Source organism: Tupaia chinensis, unplaced genomic scaffold (genome assembly GCF_000334495.1).
Source record: "Tupaia chinensis unplaced genomic scaffold, TupChi_1.0 Scaffold000257_1, whole genome shotgun sequence".
In the NCBI taxonomy this organism is placed as follows: domain Eukaryota; kingdom Metazoa; phylum Chordata; class Mammalia; order Scandentia; family Tupaiidae; genus Tupaia; species Tupaia belangeri.
Genome location: NW_006159737.1, coordinates 3,242,586 through 3,252,505, shown reverse-complemented (window position 1 = coordinate 3,252,505; position 9,920 = coordinate 3,242,586).

Here is a 9,920-nt window from a genome sequence, read left to right as displayed (position 1 = left end):
CATCCACGCTGAGAACCTCTCAAGAAGAGAGGCCGGTCCATCATTAAGGAATCTTACTAAGGTTCCCAATGTTAAGTTAAATCGTTGCCTTCTTAGTTTGAGTTCATTGGGGAGGTATCCTCCTTTTCTTCCGACTCCACCGATTCCTCTTCATTTCAGTTCAGTGGATTCTTTGAATTTCACTAACAGTGGGTCTGTCCTCACCACTAGTTTCACAGAGGAGGAAGGGGTCGGAAACCTCGGCGTTAAGCGCCCAGCATCCCGGTCAGTACGCGTCGACAAGGGCAACTGGGGAACCGCATCCCATCGCCCAAGGCTCCCTCGAGGAGCAGGCTGGCTGACGTCACCATCTCGGCCCTTGGTGGCGCCCTGGGCCCAGGCCTCGGCCTCTGGACCCTGCCAGCTCGCTGGCTCGAGGGTGGGGAGGGAAGTTGGGGTAAAAAGCCAGAATAAGAAGCGAAGGAGGCTGTGAATCCTTCAGAGATTGAATGGGGTCGACTCCCGTTGCTTGTGAAGGCGGGCGGGGGGAAGGGGGGCTCCTCCACCTAACCCTGTGATTCACAGCTTCTCAGAAATTTACATAATACAAGGACGTAGATGTAAACCTAAAGGACAAAAATAATAATTCGACAGCACATACTCCATTTTCGCACCATGGGCCTGGATATGTGCCCGGTGTTGGCTCATTATCTGATTTCCAGAGCTTCTGTACTTACAACCGAGAAAATCTGAACTTTCACACCACTGGTAAAGGAGCGGAAAAGAGCAAAAAGAGGGCGAAAGTGGTTTTCCTGACGCTGATTTAGATTCCAGTGCAACGGGCTAGAGATTCGGACATTATTATGGCATATGCTGTGTACAAATGGCATCGGGCATGGTAATAATTGGGGTCCCCCACTTTCCAAGAGATCTGTTCCCCTTTATTTAGCTGACATCAGCATTTTATTTTACAAAGTCAGTCCCCTTTATTGTTCATAGGGAATTCCAACGTATTATTTACCTATGAAAGTGAAGGCCACCACATGACTGAAAGAGACAGCACTGTCCACTGGGCTCTCCACTCGCCAACTCCAATGTAGGGTGGAAATGTGGCAAGTGACAGCTACAAGAAACACAGGATTGAGGTCTTTGCAATCTTTTCTAATCAGATGTCCCCCCTGCATGTGAACACAGATATCACCAGTAATTCAGATTCCAGAGCCCTCCTTGTGGTGGTTTATTTATTTATTTTATGTTAAAATGCTTCCCTGTACGAGTGTGTGTGGGGGGGCAGGTATTATGGGATCTCCTCCTCCTTTATTTTAGCCAGGAGGCCCTGCAGTGCACCTCCTTTCATGATCACAGGCATTGCTGTGGGGGCAAGGGAGGCCCCACTCCCCGGGATTGTTTAGGTATGGGAGTAGTGGTCACTGGAAATCATAAATGGAAAAGCCTTCTGTCTCCCTTTCCTGTCTTCTGCATTTTATCTTTACACCGGAGTTTCTTTTTTCTGTAAAACGCACGTGCAAAATTGACTGTATTCTTTAACATTCATTCTAACACAATAGTAGTTTACTGTTGTTATGTTAAATTAATTTCTAGGGGGCTTAATTAAAAACCATATAGGTGGGACCTTAAGATGAAAAGAGTCCACTTTTTTGAACATGTCCACTGAATCCTGCCCCCCCCATTACACCCTCAATTATTGCCCTGATATACCTATAATGGATACATAATCTCGCTTTCTCTTCCCTGTCCCTCCCTATCCCTTCCAAGTTAGATTCTTCAGTTATCTGTTGAAATGGAAACAACAAAAAGCAGCCTTTCCTCTTTCCTCAGAAAGTTCTTCCTAAGTATTCATGTGATCTGTCTATTTGTCCTGAACACCTCGCCCAGGTCTCCCAGCTTGGAGAAGGCCACAAAGCTAGTGGACTCCTGGGACCCGCAGGTGACTTGGTGGATAAGGCATGGACTCCAATGGGGCCAACTGCAGTTCAAGTCACAGACCTGGTGGCTTGAAGCCAGCACATATGGGTGCGTGCACCAAATCCTAGGAGAGTGGAGGAGAAGGGATTGTAGCATGGCCATTCCCGGGGAGGGGGAGGGGTGATTTCTCACTTTCTCTCTCACTGTCTTTGGCAAAGGCACATGGACTTCCTATTCAGAAACAGATATTGGCAGTTCTTTCTTTTGAATTGCTTTTCTGTAAAATGGGAAGAAATCAAAGCCCCCCCCCCCCGCCGCCACACACACCTTGAGATTAAAAATACATTTTAAATAAAATGTAAAATAAATTAAAAATATATATGAAAACTTTATTACTAAACAGCTATCGAGTTGTCAAAAATATTTTTCAGATAACAGAATTTATTTTTAATTATTCTTTTCTTTTCTTTTCTTTTTCTTTTTTTTTTGGAGAGGTTTTTGCTGTAGGGCATGTGCACTTGCCAGAAAGACAGAGACAGAGACACAGAAATCGAGAAATCACCCAGGGCAGGGGGGGGGTGGCCACACTGCAATCCCTTCTCCTCCATTCTCCTCTTGGGATCTTAGGCACACAGGCACACATGCCCAGTGGAAGTTTAAGCCACTGGGGCCAGGACTTGAACTGCAGTCGACTACATGGGAGCCCAGTGACATAGCCATTACGCCAACTGCTGGTTCCCTTTTTTTAATTACTATTTTTCATTTTTTAAAAAATTGAGGAGCCAGCAGACGGCATACTGATTAAGTTGCTGGACTCTCATGTAGTCCACTGCAGGTTTAAGTCCCCCGAACCCAGCTGCTTAAAACTCACACCAGGTGCATGTTTGTGCATCACCAAGATACTGAGAGGAGAATGAAAGAGAAGGGATTGCAGTATGGCCATCCCCACTGGGGAGTGATATTTGGCTTTCTGTCTCTCTTTCTCCCTCTGTCTGGTGAGAGCATGTGCCCTATAGGAAAAATCTCTAAAAAAAAAAAAAAAAAAGATTCAAGACCTTGACATGCATGTTCACCAGAGAGAGAGAGAGAGAGAGAGAGACAAAGAGAGACAGTGAGAAAGTAAGTTGCCAGGTCCAGGACATTAATCGTGGTCAACCATGTGGGAGTCCACTGCCTTAACCACCATACCACCTGCTGACCCCAGACAATGGAGTTTAAAGACAATGCCTCTATTCAATAATAGATTTCAGGATAAATACATGGAAATGTTAAAATACACATAGGAATCATATTTGCTAAATTATGGTTCCACAACCTTGAGTACTTTCCTGTCCTTGGGGGCCTGCTCTCCCATACTCAGTCCTGAGTTCCCCAGGGGACACCTCTTCTGTAGATTCAGGAATTTATCTTCACAAAAGCTTTTCAAAAAAAAAAAAAAATCCCAGTTTGATTAAAGCAGATTTCATTTCTTAAGAAGTGGTTATGCATGTCTAGAGATAATCAACTTTTCATAGACTCTTCTAATCTGAACAAAGAGCATACCTAGTCATGCCATAATGTAACAAAAAATCTGTGGCATTTGAATGGATGAACTTCCTCAAGACAACAAGGTTGAAGTGTGTTTTAAAAAATTGTTACCCAACCATCCCCAGCAGGGCCTGACAAGAGCCCTACCCTCCCACAATCTGTTCACTCAACCCACCTTTCTGTGTTTCACCTTCCACTTGGGAGGATCCAGTCCTGGAGGATTTCAACCTTTTACTATGTGACCTCTCTTTACTGAAACCTTTTCTACTTCCCTACCAAAATCTTCCAATGTTACAAATAGTTTTGCTTCCTTGGCATGCTAAGAATAAACTGTAGCATTTGATCAACTTTTATTTTTCAATCACTTTCAAGAGAGGTGTTACTTGTAGAACAGGGGACGAGGGAGTGCTAAAAGGCAAACCAGAATTGATTTAGAGCAGAAAAGGGGAGATAATCTGACACATTTTCCACTTGTAGACTGGGACATAATGATGTCTATACATAGGGGCTTTATAAACAAATCTAGACCATGAGATTTGGGTGGGCCACAGGCAGAGAAACCAACGTGTCTGATGAGTCTTTTTCTTTTTTTTTTTAATTTTTGTTTTGTTTTATTTATGAGTGTGTGTGTGCTCACCAGAAAGACAGAGATAGAGAGACAGAAAGCGAGAAATCACCCCCCCGGGAGGGGAGGGCCATGCCACAATCCATTCTCCTCCATTCTCCTCTCGGGATCTTGTGCATGTAAGCACACACGCCTGGCATGAGTTTAAGCCACCAAGTCCAGGACTTGTACAGCAGTTAACTACATGGTAGTCCAGCGACATAGTCATTACATCAACTGCTAGTCCCCGTGTCTAATGATTCTTGAAAAGGAATCTTTACTTCCTCTTAGATGTGAGAATCACTCGTCCTAGGGGAAGATAACATGAACAAAGAATGGGGACAAGGTGAAGATATTTAGTTGATTTTTTTTCAAATAATTATTTTTTATTTAACTTTATTTTTATTTCATTTATTTTGATTTGAGCAGAGAGGGACAGAGTGAGAGAGAGAGAAAAAGAGAGAGAGTGGATGTGAGAAAGCAAGCTGCCAGGTCTGGGACTCAAACTGCAGTCACCCATGTGGGAGTCTAGCGTCCTTAGCCACCACGCCACCTGGTGGCCCCAAGTTCTTTCTTTTTTTTTTTTTTTTTCTTTTGCCCAAAAAGAAGAACACACATACAAAAACTCCCTCACTGTAAACGTTTTGAAGTACAGGGAGACTGAAGATGTTTTACTGTAGAGTCCCTGGGTCTGGGACTGGGGAGCTGTTAAGCTACTTTAAATAAATGACTGGGATGGGGGAAATTGTTGGGTTAAAAAAAGTCCAGTCCCAGCCCAAAGCAAGGAACCCCAGTTTTCTTTCTCAAGCTTAGTTTCTGCCTCCCCAAGGTACACGCCACCCAGTACTGCCAGGAGGACTGTCCACTGAGCCACTGTGAGCTGAGCTGTGACCCTGGGGTGCGCCCTCAGCACCAGGCTGGTCTTTTGCATGCTCAGTTTTTCTGGACACCTGGAAGTGCTGCCAGTTCAATTCGGGCAGGAGTCAGGGCTGCTGACTGCCATCCCTAAGCATTTGCTATTTTCTTTTTCTTTTTTTTTTTTGGCTTGCTGCCTACACTGGGGCCACCCTGGGTCTGAGGCCTCCTCTGCCTTTCTCTTTGGTCTGTGTCTCACTTTGCAAGTGTTTTCTTTTGCTGCATGCCAGGTATGGGATGTAGGACTCTGTTCTAGACACCCCTGAAATCTTGGAAAATTTGCTCCTGAAATTCCCTGGCACTCAACTCACTGGCCACTGAGATTCCTCATTTATGGTCTGGTATCTCCTGGACCAGCCCTTTCTCTGTTCAGAGTCCCTGATCAGTATCATCCCCAAGGGGACTCTAACACACCCCAGTTGCCTCCCTTTCCAACCACAGCAGCTCCGGCAGTCTCCTCCCCGCTCCCTCTGGGCTGGATGTGTATCTATAACCCCCACACTGGACAGTTCCAGCCAGCTCACAGACTGGCCAAAGTGGGACTGAAACTGCAGAGCTCAGGGTGATCCGAAAGGACCCTGAGCCAATTCCAGGGAGAATGGCTGGTGAGCCTGGTGGGGCATGTTGGCAGACACAGGATGTCTTTTGAAACCATTCCTACCATGTGAAACGGTTACTACCTATCTCTCATCCTTACAACCACCTTCCTAGTTAAATGTCCATTTTACAGAGAGGTTAAGTAACTTGTCCAAGGCCACAAAGCTAACATACAGCATTAGGTATTGCTGTGAGTATTCAAATCCAGACTTTTCTGAATTCAAATACTGGGGTCTTTGTGGTTATCCAAGCTGTCTTCAGATGCACCTGTCTCAGGGTAGTTCTTTAAATCCAGGGGGTCATCTTCACTTGAGAAGCATCAAATTTTTCTCTCACCTCCTCTTATCCCGGTAATACATGCTCAAAGACCTGTTCTGGAAACAAGTACAGATTGCATCTTGGAAGAATCCGTGTTGACCATCTCTGGAGACTTCTGACACCCTGGTTCAGAGCTCTGCACTCAGCTTGCCCCGGCCTCTGCTCTCTTAAATATCTGAAGGTCACAGACAAGAGCAGCAGAAAGCACCCCATCTTCCAGCCCATGCAGGTGTTAACCCAGAGAAAACCTCTCCCAGCCTAGCCTCCACTCTCCTGGGTATGCTAATCCTACTGCCGGCTGCCCAAGCCTGCAGACCGGACTGTGGCAGATTACTGGGGCCAACCAAGCCTTCTAGTAGGTTCCTGAGAGAAGAATTTGAAGGACAAAGGAGGCGAACTGGCCACTTCGGTTCCCTGCATAGTACCAGGACAGTTCCCAGAACTCCGAAAATCACACCTCCAATTCTGTGCAAAGCCAAAGGATGAAGAGTAGGGCCGAGGCTGTCCGTGGGGTTTGGGGTTGCTGAGAACCGGGAGGCGCAGAGCGGGCCCGGCCACTTGGTTGCTGTCCCGGCAGGTGGACGCCCAGCCGCCAGCCGCGCGTGAACACCTCTCAGGAACATCGATCCATCACCTCCCGTTAGGGACCCGGACCGGGAAATTTCCATTCTCGGTTTTGGAAGTAAAAAATAAAAGCGACCAAGCACCGCAGATGGGTCTCAGAAAACTGAGTCAGCGCTCTGGGGTGCGGGTTTGTTAAACTCCCCGGCTCTGGGTTCCCCGCTCCAGGTGCCTCCCGCCTGGAGTCCCCGCCGGTTTTCGTGCAGCGCGTTCCTCTCAGGAGCAGACTGCGGCCGCGGAAAGGGGTTTCGGGGCTCCCAGAGAAGCAACGCTGAGCGACCTCGTTCCCATTCAAGCGCAGCTTGGAGGAGCTCCGGGACCCTCTCACTGGCAGCCAGCTGCAGGGGAAGGAAGGCGGGGGCCACCCTGGGGGCGGGGGGGGAGCCCCCAAACATGCACCCCCCCCGCGTTTATTGTAGAAGTAGCAGGAAATCCCTTCTGAGCGAGGGACATGTGTAAGGACTAAAGTGTATTCAGCTGGAAAAATCTGTGAATGCACAACGACCCACAGCTGGAGAGGTTTACGTCAAGCTTTCTCCCTCCTTTCCAGGAAAAAAAAAATTGTTATTTTTCTACGTGTTTGGAGAAAGTTTCCTTCTACAATAGATGTGTTACTAAAAAAAATAAAAATAAAAACAACGAACAACGGCAAAACAAAAAAACCCGTTCCCGGTGGACCTTAGATGATCCTTATTTTCTCCTGCAACACTCACGAACTGTTCAAAGAATGTTTTTCTTTTCGTTTGCTTGTTTTAATTTTCTTTCTAAAAGGGGCGTAGAGCGCTTAGAACTATTTTGAGTTAAACATTATTTTTATTTCAAAAATTCTGCAAGATTTGTTAGGTCTTTCCATCGAAATCCTTATTTACAAAACCCACTACTTTTAAAAGAACACCACATAAAGCTTGGCTTCTTTTAATAGACAGAGGCTTGGGCATTCGTCCTAAACAGTTACACACACCAATGAACAATTATTAAGCCATTTCAAGCAATTTGCAGTTAGGTTGAAGAGAATGTCTGGGCAAACTCCCCAAGTCACTTTTCATTCTTTTTCAGTTATTTTATAAACTTTCCTTCACACCTTTTTGTAGCTCAAAGGTTAGTCCAGGTAGTCTTCATTAACATGTGGGCATCTCCACTACCTGCCTTTGGCTGTTAATGCCCTTCTGTGGAATCCACTACCCGTGGGGGATGGGACAGTGTGTAGAAGGGATGGAGCCGAGAATGCCAACATCTGGAGAGACGCTTCAAGGGGATAACCAGTAGAGGGGATCGATAATGTGACCAGTGGTATCCTCCTGGTCCCTCATACATTCCCCTGCAGCCCAATCTTTCCCCCTTTCTTTCTGAATTCTATTAGCTAGACATTTGAGTAGATACATTTTTGTTTTTGTATTTTTTTCTTACAAAGATTTTTGCTATAGGTCACGTGGGCTTGCTGAGAGAGTGAGAGAGAAGAAAGAGAGAGAAACAGGGAGAAATCACCCCCCCCTCCCACCCCCAGGGAAGGGCGGCCATGCCATACCTTCTCCTCCTGAGATTTTTGGGCAGGCATGCACATGTGCCAGGTGTTGAGTTCCAAGCTGCAGGGTCTGGGACTCAAACCTCAGTGGCCATGTGGGAGTCCAGGACTTTAACCACTACCCCACCTGTATACCACCTGTTGGCCTGTGTGTGTGTGTTCAAGACAGAGTTCCAGTAGGGTTTAAAAGTCATCATTTTTTCACACGTTAGGACAAATTGGATCAGTTAGGCTGAGAAAAACTGTATCAAGGAAATGGATGTTTTATTTAAAATGAAAAGAAGCATGAGTGATTTCCAAGCCCAGGACAATTTGAGCAATGCAGCAGCAAGCCGGGGAATGTTGCCACTGGGAAGTTTAGGGTAGCATGGTGGGATGCCTGAGGACTTAAGGGTTTTGTGTGTAAGCACTGAGAAGCAAAGGTGAGAAAGCATTCCAAGGTAAACCGCCTTTGAAAAATATTGAGTCAGTAGAGTTAGTCTGTAATTCAAAAAAGGGTAAAAAGAGTCTCCTTCTTCAATGTTTATCTTATCCCTAGGGCCCTGCAGTTGAGTTAAACAATACTAATAACTGGATTAAGTATATTTTTTGTGGGCTAGCATGGAAACAAAGTTAGTTCAGAGAGAGAACAAGAGAGAGAGAAAGAGGGAAAGTGAGAAAGCAAGCCGTCAGGTCCAGGACTCAAACTGCAATCAACCATGGAGTGGTTGGGAGTGGGAGTTCAGCATCCCCAACCACCATGACACCTGTGGGTCCCATTATTTCTAATACCATTATAGAACAAATTCGGAGGTCCAGATGGTTCATGTCTAATGTTCAGAATATAAGTTTTCATTAATTCGGGGATGCTTCTAATTATTTTGCATTAACTGACATCATTTAAAAACTACTTATGAATAAATGCAATAGCAAATATGCCAGAATACTTTAGGAAACATTACAAGATAAAATTCAGAGAAATTGCAAAGTATAACAGCATTATTTTCAAAAATCCAATTCAGAAAATATTTTCTGAAAATAAGCACTAATTAATAATGTCAGTTGCTACTGGAAATAAGCACTAATTAATAATGTCAGTTGCTAGTTAGCATTACTAATATTAGTAGTTATTGGGGCCAGCAAGTGGCATGGTGGTTGAGGCACTGATTGTGGCTGACAGCAGTTCCAGTCCTGAACCTGATGGCTTGAAACTCACACTGGGCATGTGTGTGTGCATTCACAAGGTCCTGAGAGGAGAATGGAGAAGGGATTGCGGAGTGGCCATCCCCTCTGGGAGATGCTTTCTGTCTTTGCAGTGAGCGCACATGCCCTATAGCAAAAATCTCTGCAACAAAATTAGAAGCGATTAGCATGAATTACTAACTGATGATATACACCATATGAGTTAATATGTTATGTATGTAGTTAATATTTTCTCTTTCAAATTATTTTATTTAGCTTTATTTATTTAATTTGACTAGAAAGATACAGAGGGAGAGAGATCTAAATGAAAAAGCAAGCCTCCTGGTCTGGGATTCAAACTGTGGTTGACCACGTGGGAGCCCAGTGCCCCTAACCACCATGCCACCTGTAGTTAATATGTTCTTTGCTATGGAAATACACTGCCATAGTAACATAGTAATGTGTGTGCCTACTAGGTACAAATGATGGTGTCAATATCAGAGTGTGTGTGCTTACTAGAGAGAAATAGACACACACACACACACACACACACACACACACTCACACACACAGAAAATGAGAAACCACTCCCCAGGGGAGATGGTCACTCCTCAATTCTTCTCTTCCATTTTCCTCTCAGGACTTTGGGGCACACATGCACATATGCCTGGTGTGATTTTCAGACTGGTGAATTTGGAACTCAAACTATGGTCAGCCATGTGGAATGGTGTCAATATCTTTTACTCATTT